This window comes from Myotis brandtii, unplaced genomic scaffold (assembly GCF_000412655.1).
Source record: "Myotis brandtii unplaced genomic scaffold, ASM41265v1 scaffold470, whole genome shotgun sequence".
In the NCBI taxonomy this organism is placed as follows: Eukaryota; Metazoa; Chordata; class Mammalia; order Chiroptera; family Vespertilionidae; genus Myotis; species Myotis brandtii.
In genome coordinates this window covers 2,768,565-2,787,107 of record NW_005367953.1, presented here as the reverse complement: position 1 = coordinate 2,787,107, position 18,543 = coordinate 2,768,565, and the positions used below count along the sequence as shown (strand labels likewise).

At 42.0% G+C, this 18,543-nt stretch overlaps 1 protein-coding gene and 1 long non-coding RNA gene across 4 annotated transcripts in view; one reads left to right on the top strand and one right to left on the bottom strand.

The window, feature by feature from the left end:
• The window catches only part of LOC106727736, a 38,063-nt gene extending 35,043 nt beyond the window's left edge, over nt 1-3,020 (bottom strand). The window contains exons 1-2 of the long non-coding RNA XR_001363967.1: nt 2,988-3,020; nt 1,875-2,008 (exon numbers count right to left, since the gene is read on the bottom strand). This is a non-coding gene — a long non-coding RNA (uncharacterized LOC106727736). The remainder of the gene's footprint in view (nt 1-1,874; nt 2,009-2,987) is intronic.
• The window catches only part of GRAMD3 (GRAM domain containing 3), a 140,492-nt gene that overhangs the window by 81,125 nt on the left and 40,824 nt on the right, over nt 1-18,543 (top strand). The gene's annotated exons all lie outside the window — the stretch shown is intronic.

Sequence of the window (18,543 nt, the reverse complement as noted above, 5' to 3'; positions counted from 1 at the left end):
TGTGTGTGTGTGTGTGTGTGTGTGTATCGATAGATATAGATATAAATAGATATATTTTTAAGGTAATTAAAATAAATAGTCAACATTCAAAAGGCCTAAACTACAGTAGCACCAGTGTTCCATTAAGTGAGCCTTCGTTCCATCAGTTCAGCCTGAGGGACTTGTGACGGCATCTGACTATTGCCATGAACCCAACATGGCATCTTGGTGTTTAGTTTACGCTAAAAGGATCTCATGCCAAAGCTACTTAACTAACCTGCTGGCTTGTTTATATCTTTCTTACTAATTTCATATTATTACATCTGTGATCCACTGATTTCATATCCTGCTTCCTGGCACTGAGCTTTTATCTCATGGCTCCTCATTTTCAAATGGCTGAGTTTTTTCCATTTGCTAAAGCCCAATGGAACCCTTTTTTTTAAAAACATCTTTCTAATTCTTTAGATGCTCAGTTTTAGGCACTAAACACATTTTCAAATGGCATAAAGCAAAGGTGATGGAGAGAGACTCCTCCCCAGTCACCTTAATAACTACTCTTTCTCCCTAAAGGAACTATTTTTATCCAAACTTCAATTTTTTTTCTTTTTTAAAAAAAAATATTTTTTATTGATTTTTTTCAGAGAGGAAGGGAGAGGGATACAGAGTTAGAAACATCAATGAGAGAGAAACATCGATTCAGCTGCCTCTTGCATGCCCCCTACTGGGGATGTGCCCACAACCCAGATACATGCCCTTGACCGGAATTGAACCTGGGACCCTTCAGTTCGCAGGCCGATGCTCTATCCGCTGAGCCAAACCAGTTAGGGCCCAAACTTCAATTTATTACCCTTAGAAGCAAAGCAGAACCAACGTAAACTGCATTCCTAAGATGAGCTAGTTTATGCTCTCCCTCTCATTGGTCATTCTACATGTGCCACAAGTTCCTGCATTCATAATGGGACGTGATGTCTCAAGATGCAGATTACACTATTGAGACATATTTTACATATTACAACATTTTTGTTGATTTGTTATTTTTTTTTCCTTAATACATCCACCTTCCATTGCACATATACTAGTCAGTGTGTTGGACTTGGCGAATGAGCTTGTCATGAGGATTGAATAGGATCAGACAGTACCTGACCGCATACCATAGGAGAGCTCAATAAATGGTGGACATTGTTCTCATAAATCACTTTTTCCCCAAACTTCTTTGCAGAATAGTTACCTACCAATAAAACAACCCACACAGTTTTCACATGTAGAGAGAAACAAATCCATCAGAACACAGCTTTGTTAGAGTGACCTTTGCAGAGTGAACTCATAGTGTTGATGGGGGGATTGATTTCTGACTGAGCCACTCTCAAGTTATCAGTTCATCTGCTTATCTCATCTGCCTCACTCTTCTAACCAGATGATCCTAGACAGGCCCCTAATCAATATATAGTAATATCTGGGCACCTATGAATAACTAGATAGAGGTCACAGTAATGAAGACCTGTTTAAAAAGAGACCAGCCGAAACCAGTTTGGCTCAGTGGATAGAGCGTCGGCCTGCGGACTGAAGGGTCCCAGGTTCGATTCCGGTCGGGGGCATGTACCTGGGTTGCGGGCACATCCCCGGGGGGAGATGTGCAGGAGGCAGCTGATCGATGTTTCTCTCTCATCGATGTTTCTGACTCTCTGTCTCTCTCCCTTCCTCTCTGTAAAAAATCAATAAAATATATTTTAAAAAAAAGAGAGAGAGAGAGAGACCAAAGAGGAGAAATGGAAGTGTGAAGGGAAAGACTGTCAGTAAGGAGATAGGGAGAGAAAAGAAACGAGTTGGAAAAGAGGGGGAGAAATGTTGAGTTATGTTGAAAAGAGAAATTTTAAAAATGCGTACTTACCATTAACCTGTATGATCTGCTTCTGTCCTGGCAGATGCTCCTCCTCTTCTCTCTCTTTGCTGTTCTGTGTCCTGTCAGTGAAGTTTCAGGCACTGAGATGGGTGGCTGACCTGCCTCTTCTTCCCCAATGGAGATAGCGACCTGCGTACAAATGTTGGTGTTTTCTTAAGGTCCATCTGATTCAGATGTCTGATTATTTCCGAATCTGTTATCTTCTAGGTTTTTCAACTTATGCCTTCCATGTGCAGTGATTTAAAAACTGCAAAGAATTATGCTAATTCTTATGTCTCTACTATTAAGGATTATTGTCTGAAAACAGTTGTCTTGTGATCCTACAAATCATTTTGAAACCCCCAGTGTATATTGCTATAAAAAAGTATATTGTAAACTGAGTGAAAAACTAGTTCATCATGACAACTTTTTTATCACTGTACTGTTTCTATTAATTCATTTGGAATTTGATTCTAACAACGTAAATATTGTGCTAGATGCTTTATATAACATATCACATGGTGCTCCAAGAGCCTATGTAAACTGTCAAGAATATGTTTCTTTCCCTCCCTCTCTCCCTTTCTCTTTTAATAATATCTATACTAATAAAAGGGTAATATGCTAATTAGACCGGGAGACTTTCCGGGCAAAGCCATGTTGGTGGGGCCAAGGCAGAGACGGTTAGGGGCGATCAGGCCAGGAGGGGAGGGCAGTTGGGGGCAAGCAGGCCGTCAGGGGGGCAGTAGGGGGCAAGCAGGGTGGCAGGGGAGTGGTTAGGGGGTGATCAGGCTGGCAGGCAGAAGCGGTTAGGAGCAATCAGGCAGGCAGGCAGGCAGGCAGGCAGGCGAGCAATTGGGAGCCAGCAGTCCCGGATTGTGAGAGGGATGTCTGACTGCCGGTTTAGGGCCGATCCCACAGGGGGGTCCCAGATTGGAGAGGGTGCAGGCCTGACAATTAAGGGAACTTAATTATTTCAGTTGCAGCTTTCCACGGGGATTTGCACAGCAGTCATTCATAAATTCCAGTTTTTAAAAACACAAGTACAGCCCTAGCCTGTTTGGCTCAGTGGTTGGAGCATCGGCTCTGGGACTAAAGGGTCCCAGGTTCAATTCCAGTTAAGGGTGCATACCTCAGTTGCAGGCTTGATCCCCAGGCCTGGTTCTGGTGCATGCGGGAGCCAACCAATCGATGTGTCTCTCTCACATCAATGTCTCTCTCCCGCCCTTCCACTCTCTCTAAAAATCAATGGAAAAGAGTATGTCCTCGGATGAGGATTAACAACAACAAAAATAAACCACAAGTGCAGAGTGCTTTGCACAAGAACAGAGTGTTTCGATGAAGTAATGTGACTGATTTGTTTCAAAAACATGTGAGTGTTGTCTCTTAACTAGTCACTGAAGGAACCCAAGAACCTTTCCAAAAATGCTGCAGTTGCACAAAATCTTTTTGAAACTCTTCTTGCAGAGTTACTTTCAAAGCCTGGAGCCCATTCTTTGAGCAGTCATAAGCTGGGCAAACCCCCTTCCTTTGAGATTGAATTCAATTTTGGAAACAGCCTGAAGCCTAATTTGGTGGAATAAGGTATATAAGAATAGTTTAAATACCTTTAACTTCATTACGGAAAGAGTAAAATGTAATAGTTATTATTCTGCCCTAAAATTATTTTTTAATGTTTATACTATACCCAGGTATGGTTGAGCATATTATAAGCATTAAAAAAAAATTATTTGAGGATGCAAATGTCACACATGATGTCTTTTTCTTGAGGAGTGTACCCTATGTATATGGAAAGCACAATTTTTTGGAAAAAATTATACATGAATTTAGACCGAAGGTTCAGCTATCACTGTCTACTTGTACTGTCTTCTTCATTACACGATGTGGGAATGTGTTTACAAATTACATTTTTTCAGATTCTCCCCCCTCCCGCCCCCATGTCATGGTTTTGTCATTGTAGGCAAGACCCTACTCCTGACTTTCTCACATGGTAGCTAACAATTACCAGCATGAAGTTTTTGGTTTTTGTCTGAGAATCACCTGCTAGTTAATATTGGTGAACTGACTGGTCTACTTACTGGTAAGTCCTGAGCATACCAGCTTGTTCTAGCATATACATGATGTCTTTTTCTTGAGGAGTGTACCCTATGTATATGGAAAGCACAATTTTTTGGAAAAAATTATACATGAATTTAGACCGAAGGTTCAGCTATCACTGTCTACTTGTACTGTCTTCTTCATTACACGATGTGGGAATGTGTTTACAAATTACATTTTTTCAGATCCTCCCCCCACCCGCTCCATGTCATGGTTTTGTCATTGTATGCAAGACCCTACTCCTGACTTTCTCACATGGTAGCTATCAATTACCAGCATGAAGTTTTTGGTTTTTGTCTGAGAATCACCTGCTAGTTAATATTGGTGAACTGATTGGTCTACTTACTGGTAAGTCCTGAGCATACCAGCTTGTTCTAGCATATCTTCCTGTTCCCTATTCTTGACTTTGGGTCAGAATGGATTTATTAGCATAGCATTTTTATCTGAGATCTTATTTTAGTACTGTATTTCTCCATAAATTTTATGTGATATGTCTACACTCTTCTCTAACCCACCATAATTCAACAAGCATTTCCCTACCGCTTACTCTATGTGGGAAGACAAGGCTAAAGAGATGGGTGTGATGCCCTTTATGAGCTGCCAGTGTGGGGAGAGGAGAGCAGGACACACACACACACACACACACACACACACACACACACACACAACTAATGCCATGTGATAAGAATTCCACAGTAGTTATCAGCTGCTAATGGGAACAGAGATGTAGCAATTCTTTTTCTTAAGGTGAGCTGAGATAAGAGGTGATGCTTGAAGTGAGGTTGATGAGGAATAAAGTACTTGGCCGTTGCTGGATGGAGAAAATCATTTCGGGGAGGAAAGAACAAGGATAGGATGCTTGAAAGTTCAAATTCGTATTTTTTGATGACTACTGAGGGGTCTCCTGTGGCTAGTGTGGTTGGGGCAGGAGGACTAGCAGCAAGAGCAGAGTGGGAAGGATCTGGAGCCCCCATTCAGAATTCTCCTCCTTGCTTTGTTATCTTTGCTTCACTTCCGGCTTTGGCTCTACTACTGATTCTTTGAAACTTCAGGGAAATCATTCTGTCTGGTCTTCAGTTTCCTCCCCTGTAAAGAGAGAGGGCTGAATGACCTGATTTGTTAGATCCCTTCCAACATGAAGAGTGCAAGTCTTTGAAGAAACTGCCCTACTTCTCTGCACTCCTCTGTAGCCTTTGTATAAAGAATTCTATCAGACTGAACAAACTGAGGGAAGCGTTTTGAATATGAATAGAATCCTTGCTTTCTTACTTGCTTTGGCCTCTTTTATTTTTTTTTCTTTTATTTCTTTCCCTGGGTAAACCTATACCTGTTTGAGGTAGGACTTCGGCTGGAACATACCTCACCTATCCTCTTACGCATTTATAGATACATATCAGCATTCTTGTCGCATTCAGACAACCCCACCTTGCCATTTGGCTGCAGGGACAGTGCCAGTATGCCTTCTGGACCAGTCATAGTAGAAATGTCTAATCAAATAACTTAATGTAAAACCTGTCACACAAATGGGGATTGCAAGTTTCTCTGGTATAGTTGAGGTCTGAAAACAGTCATATATTGCACTTGAATACAGAATACAATTGAAGGTTACCAAACCTTTTTCCTTCTCAATGAAGTCAGGGATACTAGCTTACCACTTCAGCTTAATAATCATTATAACATTTTTAAAGCACATTTTATATTCCTTAAAATACTTTTATTTACATCAGTAGTTGAATTTAACACATATTTTTTGAGGGCCTACTATTGTTAGGCACTGTACTATGCTATAAGGATATTAGGATGTATTAGACATGGACCCTGCCCTCAAGAACATAAGAGCATTTTTCACTGTAATTTGAGCAATATCTTAATATTAAATGGGAGTTTCAGTCCATTGTGGTAAATAAGAATATGTACAGGCATTTTCAAGAGAATAGTGGAGGAGAAACTAGCCCAGTGTGGGACTGAGTAAAGACTTCTTAAAGGAAATGATAATACCTAAGCCTTAAAGGAGGAATAGAGTTAGCATCCACCTCTCCTCACTGAGAGAGAGAGAGAGAGAGAGAGAGAGAGAGAGAGAGAGAGAGAATGAGAATGTTCTATCCAGAAATAATAGCCAAAAGGAAGTTTATATGAAAACAGTCTGGTGACTATGGAGAACTAACATTACTATTCAAATGAAGACACTTATGTAGGCGAATAAGCAAAGCATGTGAAGGCATCCAGAGACCAGCAAGAGTGGGAAGTCTGAAAGCACAAGGGAAGGAAATAGTGCTGCTGGAGCTCACTGAGAGAGAGAGAGAGAGAGAGAGAGAGAGAGAGAGAGAGAGAGAGAGAGAGAGAGAGAGAGAATGAGAATGAATGAGAGAATGTTCAATCCAGAAATAATAGCCAAAAGGAAGTTTATGTGAAACAGTCTGGTGACTATGGAGAACTAACATTACCAGAACATAAAATGTATAATACTGACTGACAATGAATGAGGCAGGAGCAGTAGATTGGAGGAAGGTCACAGAGGATGACCTTTTATGCCTTGAGAAGGAGTTTGGACTTACCTATAAGACAAAGGATCCACTGAAGGGTTTACCTAGGAATATGATAGGTTTGAGTTTTTTTAGAAATTACTCCAGTAACAAGGTTCAAGATTATTTTAGAACAAAACGGGAAGCAGAGATTAGCTGGCTATGAGACAACGCAGGTGAGATTGTTTTAGTAGGAAAGCTGGGGAGAGAATGGGTTTGAGAAATGTCAAGACAATAAAACTGGAGAAACAGGTGATGAATTGGATTGATAGAGGGAGGAAGCTAAGTGACTGTTTTTCTCTGCAGGAAGGCTGTGTGGATTGTGATGCCATTGGTTAAGCCATAGAACATAAGAGGAAAAGGAGATTCTGGTATTAAAATGATGAGCCTCTTTTATAAAAGTCAAAATTGACATGGAAGTCTGTGCTATAAGAAGAAACATATTTGGTCTTTACCCCCAGTTTCTGGTAGGGAGCTCTTAAAATTGGAATTTCATGAGTGATTGGACTGTCTTTTGTTTTTCATAAATAACCTCTTTCAATCACACCTGAGTGTATGCTAACGAAGTGATTTAGGGGTAAGCCCCTAAATAGCCTCAAGATGGGGTTGGTCACCTGAAAAGCCAAGTGTTTACAGGTTGGGAGCTTTCAGCCCCACCCCTACCTTCCTGGGATGGGAGGTGGCCTGGAGATTAAATGCTATAAAAACGCTTGAACAAGATTTGATGAGCTTCCAGATAGGTGAACAAATGAAAGTGCCCGGAGGATAATGCATCCAAAGGCATGAATGCTCCACAAACCCACATACCTTTCCCTATAGCAGTCTCTCCCATCTGACTGCTCTTGAGTTGTAGTCTTTATGATTAACTGGAAAACGTAAATTAAGCATTTCCATAAAATCTGTGAGTCATTCTAGCAAATTATCAAACCTGATGAGGGTGGGGAAGGTCATGGGAGCCCCTGATTTATAGTCTGTTGGCCTGGGACTTGCAGCTGGTGTCTGAAGTGGAGGCAGTCTTGTGGGGCTGAGCCCTGAACCTGTGGGGTCTGTGCTAACTCCAGGTAGTGAATTGAATTGAATTGAATTGAATTGAATTGAACTGAATTGAATTGAACTGAACTGAACTGAACTGAATTGTTGGATACCCAGTTGAAGTCTGAAGAATTGGAGAATTGGTTGCTGATACCAGAAAAGGTCTTAGCTGAAAGATAGATTTGGGAATTTTCAGCATATAGGTTAATCATATAGTTAAAATCATGAGAGTGGATGGAATTTTCCTATGGAAAGAAGAGTAGAGGACCAAAGAGAGAACTTAGGAATGATTTTATGTTGGGATGAAAGTCAAAAAGAGGCCACAAAGGTGGAGAATAAACAGCACAGCAGAAAGCAAAACAAAATTAAAACACAGACAAGGGAAAGAGAATCTCAAGAGATACTCAATGGTGGCTGGTTCTACCAATAGCAGCATTAAAAGAACTGAAATGACCCTAAACATTTACCAATATAAAGATTATCAGTGAACTTTGTCAGAAAAATTTTAGTGGAGCAATGGAAATAGAGGCCAGGCTCTACTGGACTGGGTTAATGGGAAATGAGAGAGCAGATACAGCATGGGTAGACTGGCTGCAGGAGACTTGGCTGAGAAGTGAAGGAAAGAGAGGAAGGTAACTAGAGGAAATAAAGTCGAAGGAAGTTTTGGTTTTTGGATGAGAGAGCCATGTTAGGCTATATGTATACTAGGAGAAAAAGCCAGGTGAAAGGGAAAAGAGGAAGATATAGCACAAAGATGGAATAACTGAACAAGCCCAGAGGTACCATAAAATGGGCTTGAACATCAAAAGAAAGAGACCTTGTCTTCTGAAATTAGAGAAATGTATAGATGCAGTAGATGCAGGCACAGGCACTTGTAGGTCAGGGGAAGATATGTGTCTGCCCTTGTCTGAATACTTCAACTTTCAGTTTTTTCAGCGAAGTCATGACACGGCCCCTTTCATTCAGAGGGATGAGTTGTGTTTGGTTAGAAGCTTGAGAACTGTTGGGGAGGAAAAACTTTTCCTCTACCCTCCTAGGTTCATATGCCTTATCTAGGAATTAAACTGGCATAAGACAGATTAACAGGAGAAAATCAAGGAGAGGAAAGAGGTTCAGAGTGTTCTTCCACTGGCTGTTTCTCATGTAATTTTAATTCAAAATAATCAACATGCCCCCATGGCATATTTGGGGGTGGTCTGCCCCAGTCCCCATCAAGAGCATGCAGAGTGTTTGGAATACAAGTTGAGGGAGTAGGAAAGGATGATGTCCAAGGAATGCTGAGGGCTCAGCTGACAGCACAGACACTATCACAGTAAGGGCTAATTTGTCCCCCTCAACAGTGCTGAGAAGCCAGGGATTAGAAGTTAAACAGGTTAATTTTGAGCTGATCTTGTTGTGTTTATGCTGAGTGCAGAAAGACTGGCATACATGGAAACTGAAGGCGATCAGTCATATATAACATCTGAGCTGCTTCAGGAAAACATCAAGGACTGTTGTCTGTCTCTGGGGCCAAAAGCACACATGGTGGGAGTGGTGAGGGGTGGGAACAAGAAGGATAGCAGATTAGGCAGACAGTGGGAGGTTAGAGATGTCATATTGAGGGAGCATTTCTGCATCGCGCCATCTGAGCAATGAAGAAAGCCAGGCATTGACTATGACACATGTAAAGTAAAAGTAAAGGTCACTGGAGTGAATGCAAGTTGTTGGATGTCATCTATGTAGGCGTTGAAGGATCCAGGTATCAGAGTTCCCAAGAAAAGGAAAGTGATCAGTGTGTTAGAGGATGACGTCTATAAGGAACATTAAATGCTGCTAGGACAGCAGTCACCCAAGAAGGTTGGACTTTCTGTATGCTGAATATAGGTGAAAATTCATTTTATTTTTTTAACTCAAGTGAATTAATACAAAAACAATTAGAAACAAGAGTAATTCATTAAGATGACTGACTCCCAGTAATAAATTGTAAATCCATTACCTTTCTTACCAGCAATAACAAATTTTTAAAAAGTAATTGGAGGAAAAATATAAAATACACAGAAATTAAATTTGATAGGACTTAAAGTAAAGCAATACACCTCTTAATGGAGACAACCTAAATGGAGAGGTTTACCTTCTTTAAAAGCAAAACTTGACATTATAAAGATAGCTGTGTTCCTTCAATTCAGAAGTTCAGTGAAGCCAAACAGACCTCAGTGACAATAAGAAAACATTACAGAATGAGTCTAAAATTCTTCTGAAAGAATAAGCACATAAGAATATCCTAAATCTGAATGATAGAAGATAGACTCATGATATATTCTCAAATTATAGGATTTTAATTTAGCATTAACCCCTAATCTCATCTTCAACCACCTTCTTTACATCCATCATAATTTTGAAACAAACTCACTCAAAACCCTATTTAAAATGCATTATCCAAGGTACACTCAAATATATGCATTATAAAACTTTCAGATTTTTTTTGTGAACCTCCTGCTTGAAATCCCTTCCTAAACATTTACTGGAAATCTGCTCTAGTTTTAAATATTGTGCTTAACTGGTGTCTCAAAAGCCAATGTCCCTTTTCCTTCCTCTTTTAAACAGACTTTTAAATAAATTAACATCTATGATTATAAGAAGCCCGTTGTAGTAACCTTGACAACTACAGATCATTGCAACAAATAAAACAAAAACCACCAGTAATTGTAGCTCCCAAAGAAAACTCATATGTGGTTCATATGTTGATTTTGGATAGTGCATTTAACTAATATAGACATGTCATGCATTATATATTCACCATTAGGAGGAATTATTTTTCCAGAAGTGCTAGTTTCTGCTGATAAATTTACCACTCTCATTATAAAATTGCTGGGTGAAACAAAAGTGATTGATTGGCTTCCCACTGGGCCCAATAATCTTGACTTGGTTCACACTCACCTCAGTAGTTCTGAGGCTTTAGTGGGTATAAGACTTAGGTCTTAAAGGGTCTGAAATAGGGCTAAGAATGTGCATTTTTATAAGCCCCTCTTTCCCAACCCCCAGGTGATTGTCTGACATAGAAGGTCCTTAGACCTCACTTTGAGAACCACGAATTTATGGGGTTTACACATTGATCTTACCAGAAACCATACTGCTCAAACACACCTAAAATGAGCTTTTCGCTCCATCATGAAGGAGAGAAAAGTTCTTCAGCCTTGTCTGTGTTATCAGTCCTGGTTTTGGTAAGAGTTATTTCAGTCTGGGTATTTGTGTCCTGAGCCAAGGGGCCCCTTAATTAGTTCAAAGAAAACAGAGCCTCTTCAGGCAAAACCTTGAGTGTGCAGAGCCCTCCCACATCCTCTTTCTCATGTCTTCTCTTCTGTCTCCAGAGACACCCTTTACCGGGTCACCTACTGCTGTCCCAGTGGCGATGTTGACACAGTCAGTGACTTTCCTAAACAGTCCCTTAGCTGTCCTCCTCCCTAAAACCGGCTTTCTCTCAGCTGTGATGGAAAGATGCCACCGGTGACTTCATGCATTTGTGTTGTTACACTCACATCAGTGAAAGATAGAGATGCCTTCCAACACCTTTACCCTCAATTCTGGCTTATCCTTTTCAAATATTATTTCAAAGAAATAGAGATGGAACATAGTGGGTGGGGCTAGGAGGCATGCAGGGGTTGTGATGTGGGAATTCGGGTGTATACTACAAAAGAGGGGCCCTCGCCATTATCTCCCACTATTGGGCAAACCATACTCTGCAGATAACTGCCTTAAACATAACAGCTGGCCTTCCGGTTAGAAAAGACCTTTCACCAATGCCTATTCTAAGCTAACTGCTTGTTTGATATCTGAAGCCATTCAAGGAGAGGGTAGGAATTATTGTTACATAAGAGCTGTTTCTCATGAACAAAATTCTGTAGGTTTTTGTTCCACGAATTGGCAAGAACCTCTTGCATAGATAAGGGGCAAATGTGTGCAATGGACAGATTCTGAGAATCTCATCTTTTGAGAGAACTGATCTTTGCTACAGAGGCAGAGCAGCCTCGAACAGACTTCAAACTACAAAAGGAAGAAATAAACTTAAGAAATCCTGTGTTGGGGTAAGAGATCAACCGAAGGACTTGTATGCATGCATATAAGCATAACCAATGGACATAAGACACTGGGGGGTAGGGGAGGCCAGGGGATTGTCAAGGGCGGGGGGAAAAAGGAGACATATGTAATACTCTTTGTAATACTTTAAGCAATAAAACAATTTAAAAAAAAAAAAAGAACTGATCTTTGCAACTAGAACTCCATATTTTGTTTCAAACCCACATACCGCTTTCTTTTTTAGATAGGTGCAGAACTGTCACTTTTCTGTGCTCATGAGGTCTGACCTAAAGCTGCAAATTCTCAAAGGCAAATGAGCATGCATGTCTGTGGGAAAGCCCAGACAACCTCGAGCACCAGCACAGCCTGAGACTTTGATGACACTGAGTATTAATGGGCCAGAGGAAATGGGCAGCTGAACTGTCACCTGTGTCTGCTCAGATTTCTGTCAAGACTGTCCCTTGCGTGTGAGCTGGGAAGAGGCACAGGCAGGATCCAGGTGTGGCTCCATCATCCCATCTAGAGTCAAGGTAGCTCATCCAGTTGGATACATTCTGGTCACAATTACAACTAGCTTCATGTTGACCCATGTAATGGTGACTCTCTTTTCCTTCATCCCCAAGAAAACTTAATCTGGCCCAGGAATTGAGATTAGGGAATGTGATGTCTGTTTCTTCCTCTGCTCAGAGTAGTCAGAGCAGCTGGGCTCCCAAATAGAAGGAAGTGGAGATATCAAGGTAGGTATCTCCTGTTGTCAAGCTGGCCACAGTCAGGTAAACTACTGCGGGGAACGTGACCTCCCAAATCCCATACTGGGCACTCAAATATCCAACCATGTGCCTAGAGATGATTTAGTCCGCTGTAATTCTAAATACTAAGGAAGAAGGAAATCATTTTTCCTCCACCCTTTTGAGTTCTTAGCTGAGACTCCTATCATAAAAGACATATTAACGGGAGAAAAACAAACAGAAGTTTATGAGCCTGTGTACCTCATGTAGACATGGAAGATACCCAGGGAAAAATGATTAATTCCCAGGCATTAGGATTAAATACCATCTTCACAAGGAAACGGGAGGGAGGATGTAGGTCTCTCAGGGGAGAGTAAATGATGTTTTGGAAAGATGAAGGTCCCACAGAATAGATGGGAGGTCTGATCGTTTGTGTTGAAGTTTGTCTGGGTGTGGTGTTGACTTCTAGTCTAGTGTCCTGTGATGACTCAATCCTCTCTGGTTGATGAAACTCCCAGGGAGGGATTTTTGACAGTTGAGTTCCTTTTGGAGGATCTGACCTTGGGCAGAGAAGGGAAGTTCAGGGGAAACCTGCATTTTCCCTGCATTTTCTGTTCTTCACGTGACTATAGCTCAAAATAACCAATATACCAAAGTGGCCTCTTCTGGGGAGGCATGCCCTGCTACTCCTCAACAGTAATACTTATGCTAATCCCTTCCCTGCAGAGCAATAGATTTCACTTATTTTTTTCAATCACTTACAATTGTTAATCCTTTTGGGATTTGATATTGGTATTATGTTTATCTCTTTTTCTAAAATAAATAATCGTCGTTATTACCTATGAGAGCTACATACTGCAATAGTTAAAGATGCAGAGATAATGGGGGGATTTGCTTCCAAATAAATAGGAGGTGGGAGGAGTGGGCAGGGATCCAGATGAAACAAGATTGGCCGTGAGTAGATAATCATTCTTCTTTGTACAGCTCATAAAATTATCATAGTAAGTGGTGGAAAGTTTTCTAATCACTTCTGAAAATAAACAGGTACCTTTAATTACTCAGTCAGCTATGATGTAAATTAAGTGTTAATCCCAAACAGTAGACCAGTCTGAGTTTCTCCGATGATCAGTCAGCTATGATGTAAATTAAGTGTTAATCCCAAAACAGTAGACCAGTCTGAGTTTCTCCGATGAAATCTAGGACTGATCTTCAAACATTGCCACTGTTCCTTTCGTCAACGTCACCTAGTTGCATGGGTCATAAAGAAAATGCACACATCCCCTAAAGCTCCTTTACCCAACATTAAAAAAAAAAAAAAAAGGGATGTGTTTTCTGAACTCAAGTTTAATGTGACAGAGAGCAGCTCTATACACAGCAGCTCCTTAACACATGCTGTGGGAGGGAGGGCCTGGTGTGGAGGCGAGAAAGCCGGGTTCTTATTAAGACACTGAAATATGATAAGATCCCTTGTGAAGATGCCACTCCCAGAAACCAGCATTGGGCTACGCTTAGGACGACAGGTTGTGGAATAGCTTCTTCCCCTTGAGCCTTCCCTGGGTCCTTCCCGAGGTGTAAAATGAAGAAAAGCAATCCTGCTCTCTTTCCGTTTCTTGGAATCTACACCATCTAAGCATTGCCCTTACACAGTCCAGCCAGCTAAGGCCCCGGGCCCCTCCCAGCATTAACAAGGAGCTGCTTTGGCCTTAGTAAGACAGACTGCTCTACCTTTCACCCAGTTTCATGGGAAGAAGCGACGATGCTTCCTCAGTGAAGATATTTCTTCTTTACCCACACCTTCTTCGGGATGGATTTGTCCGATCTTTGTCTGGAAGAATGGAAGGGTGGGCCACTGCCTTGCTAAAACTGCCCCTGACTAGTTTAGTCTGAATTTGCCAGAACACGGCCCTAAACCCAGTAGAAAACTTCTCTGGCCTTTCCCATGCCAGTCTTCCCAAGTCCAGGAATTTCAGGTGAAGTACATGCCTTCCTGTTGCTACTTATACTGTCTGGTGTCGCCAAAAAGGGCCCTGGGCTGGAAATCAGGACGCCTGGCCTCGGGGGCTGGTTTAAGGAACATGAATACTTAAGGGAAATGAGTATTCATTTACCCCCTAGAGACATAGAGATGTTATTAAACCTAGATCCTGCCCTCCAGGCGCTTGTGGTCTAAGGGGGGGGGGGGGGGGGGGGGGCAGGGAGAGAGACACAAGTAAACAGTAGCCCATTCATACTTAAACCAAACCCCACATTAAAGTGTACAGTTGCCAAGCCAAAGCAGTCAGACCTTAGGATAGTGAGGTGGAGCATTTAAAAAAAAGGGGGGGGGGTCAGTCCTCAGGGCACAGAAAAGGCTGGGAGAGGCTTCCTGGGGGAGGCCCCAGCCGGAGCTAAACCTTGGAAGATGAGCAGTGCCTGCCAGGGCCAGGGGAGAGGGCGTGGGCAGCCGAGCCCAGGGTTGGCCCCCTGCACTCACCGACAGACAACAGAGAACCAGAGGGCTTTATGGGGTGGGGTTGGAAGAGGATGTGAATATCACATCAGATTTGGGTTTTTCAAAGATCACAGGGCAAAGTGAGTTCCCGTATAGATGGGAGGAGGTAAGAAGGGAAGAGGAAATGTCAAACGAGGCGAGGTAGGAGGTGCTGTGGTCCAGGCAGGAGGACCCTACATTGAGGACCCTCGCCAAGCCAACAGCACTGGGAAGGCACGGGAGGGGCATCCGTGGGAAATACTGAGAAGGTAAAATCCGCAGGTCTTGGTGTCTGACTGGATTTGGTGGGAGACGGTCTAAGTGTGAGAGTAATGGAGGTTCCAGTCACTCCGAGTGGCCCCTCAGTGTTCTCGTCTTGGTTTGTGAAATAGGGATGACACCTGTCTTGCATACTTGCCTCATAAAGCTGGCGTGAGTGAGGGCTGGTACGGTATCGTGGTGTGGGTGTGCAAGTTCTTTGAGAACTGCAATGCACAGGCAAAGTCATCTGGAAAATCCAGTAGGGAGGAGTGGCCAGGATGAGGCAGCGAGCGGATGTTTTCCAAAGGAATATAGTTTTGGCACAGATAGCGAAAATGCATGTTGCCAGGGGAGAAATGAAGGACAGGGAATAAGGATGTTAGGTGTTAGGTGTAATATTTTTAAACATCTATTTAGGCTTACTGCTTATTTCCTTGAAAAGAGGAACTAATTGTCATGTAGACTTTACATTCATTCTAATTCTTCTGTCCAGTTCTTTCCTTTCTCCTTCCTTACACACTGAATCTTTTTATTACGAGTTAGTTGTCTTTAAAAATAGCAGGATAAACATTTCTCTTCATGTGTGGAGTTGTTAGTTCTACAATTATTCCATATTTCGATACCTATAATAACAATTATAATATGTCACACGTAACATAAATAATAAGATGATGGTATATGATATTTATATCATTCATTATGTAATTGTGATATAAATATTGAATAATTCCATATCGGTGACAATAATATGTACAAAACACAGGGATAGAGTCCAGGGAAAAACAGATCCAAGTAAGAGACACTTAATAGGTTTACTTTCATAAGTAGGTTACCTTAACACTTTACATCTTACAACTTTGAAATGACTAAAAATGCACTCTTTTTATTTTTTATTTTTTTTGCCAGAGGATAACATGAACTGTTCTTTCCTTAAGTAAGTGTACCTGGTTTGGACATGCATTGGTGAAACCAAAGCCTTTTACAGATAACTATTTTCTCTAACATGTAGATAACCTATTTTTTTAAAGTGACAGTACCTCTCTTCTCTAGAAGTTGAGTCCCATTAATTTTTCATTAGAAAGGAATCTGGGTTTTAATAATACATGGCATTTAAGCAAAGAGAATGTTCACGTGTGCTAGTGGCACGCATAGGCCCCTGCCCATCGTGACCACTGCGGGCGATGTGGCGTGAGGGGGACGCTGACGTCAGGGAGATCCCTGTGTGGCAGCCCAGTGAACACGCTGAGCTGTCCTCACGCACATGCAATTCTGAACCATGACAACAGAACACAGGAGACGGAGGAAGTAGTGCTGCCCAGTTTGAGGTGGGGCGGGGCGTGGGGGGGGGGGCAGGGAGACAAGGGAAAGAGGTTTCTGGAATGCTCTCTGGTGCTATTTTAACTCTGCAGTGTTGCCCACAACCTTGGACTTGTAGCTGTCTGGCTTTTGATTTCCCCCTGTACATGGAACAGAAAGACAGCGTTCCAGGAAATGGAACTATAAGAGGAAAGAACGCACTTTAGTCATCGCAGATGGCAGCCAGGGTGGCAGGAGGCAGCTCCTACCTCCGGATGCTTTAAGTCCAAATGCCTTTTCCAACAGCAGAGGGCCAAAGTAGCATAGCTCGTCTCCATGGAGATGGGAGCGGGGAGAGGTTCTCAAAACAAAAGCAAACACTTCTCTCTTCTCAAGTAAGCTTCTAATGGCCCTGGGGGGTCTAATATATGATATCTGCCTGAGAGAGTGGATGAAATTTCTCTATTCCTGCCCACTACCCCAATCAGAATTCATGTCATGTGGACTTCTATAGCCAGAATTCACTGAGGATGCTCAGAATCCTGATAGGTGCTGGCACACTGATTGTATCAGTGGCCAAGCTCCTGTGGAAGCTTATTCAGCTTCTTTGACAAAAAAATTATATTTTGGTCACTGCCAGGAAGTCTGATAGGCAGCTCTGTTACAACGCTAAGACCTCCCTGGGGTGCAAACAGTCCTCATCAAAGAAGCTCAAATGGCTTTCACTGAAGCCCAGTGCCCCAACCCAATCCTCTTCCCCCACATTTAGCTTTTTATGTCTTTCCCTGATTTTCTTTCTCTTCCTCTTTCTCTGTCCTTCTCCTTTTATTTCTCCCACCCCTTCCATAAAATATTATAAACCATAAGATTTTTGCTTTTTTATATTTTATTAATTCTGACGCTGAAAAATTTTATAATACTTTACTGAACTAGGTACTTTGCAATGTGTTATCTAATGTAATCCTCACAAAAATCTTACAAATGAGCTATTCCCTATTTTGTCAAGCAATCATCTCTCTTCTCTCTCTCTTCCCTCCCTCCCTCGCTCCCTCCCTCCCTCCCTCCCTCCCTCTCCAAATAAAAGTTGTCATAGGTATGGTAACGAGAAATGAAATTTAACGCAAGAAGAGATGTGTTAACATAAAAGAACATTCTGCCCATGACGTTTGCTGCCCATCACGTTTACTAGTGATGCCTCCTCTGGGGCGTCTCAGCCTCCTCCCTTTCTCACTTGCCATCTGGTCCTCCTTCCTGCTCCTTCCTGGACAAGTACCTCTCACTCGGGTCTCTGTGACATCGCTCTCTTCCAGCACCCAGCTACCAGAAGATACACAGTAATTGTCTCAGGTGTGTCATCCTCATTCATCTGTGCCTCCTCCCAGGAGACCATGGCGGGGCCCTGGTTTTCCCTGATTATTTGGAACCGCTCTGCTCCGCTGCGCCCTTATCCCTCCATCCTCATATACTGCTCGCCTCTCAGGTTTTTGTACCTCTTACACCTCTTCTCTTGGGCATTCCCGATAGACGAGTTACTTGTTCTTTCCTTTCTCCTTCCTTATACACTGAGCCTTTTTATTACTTTTGCCTGAAGTCCTTGTCCTCCCAATGTTGTATGATCCTTGGTCCTCTGTTCCTTTAAAGTGGGGCTCCAACGTGAGCCCCCACTTAGTTCTGAAAAATCCAAATGGAGGCATTAACTTTTTTTTATTCTGGGTTTTTTTAAAATATATTTTTATTGATTTCAGAGAGGAAAAGAGAGAGAGAGGGAAACATCAATGATGAGAGCCATTGATCGGCTGCCACCCCACAGTGGGGATCAAGCCCGCAATCCAAGCATGTGCCTTGACTGGGAATCGAACCGTGACCTCCTGGATGATTGGTTGATGCTCAATCATTGAGCCTTGCAGGCTGGGCTTATTTGGGGCTTATTCTGGATTCCATGCCCTGTCCTTTTTCTCTCCTGTCTTTCTGTTTTGGTAACTTTTTCATTCTACTTTTTAAATCTAGTTTTTCCCCAAACACATCCTTCAGGCCAAATGCCTCAATTAAATAGATGTCCTCTAATATATCTTAGGAATATAAAAGTGACTTATTTTGACATTCAGCAATTGCTGATTTGGAAGCTGTTTTGAAGAACCACTTTTTTAAAAAATATATTTTATTGATTTTTTACAGAGAGGAAGGGAGAGGGATAGAGAGTTAGAAACATCGATGAGAGAGAAACATCGA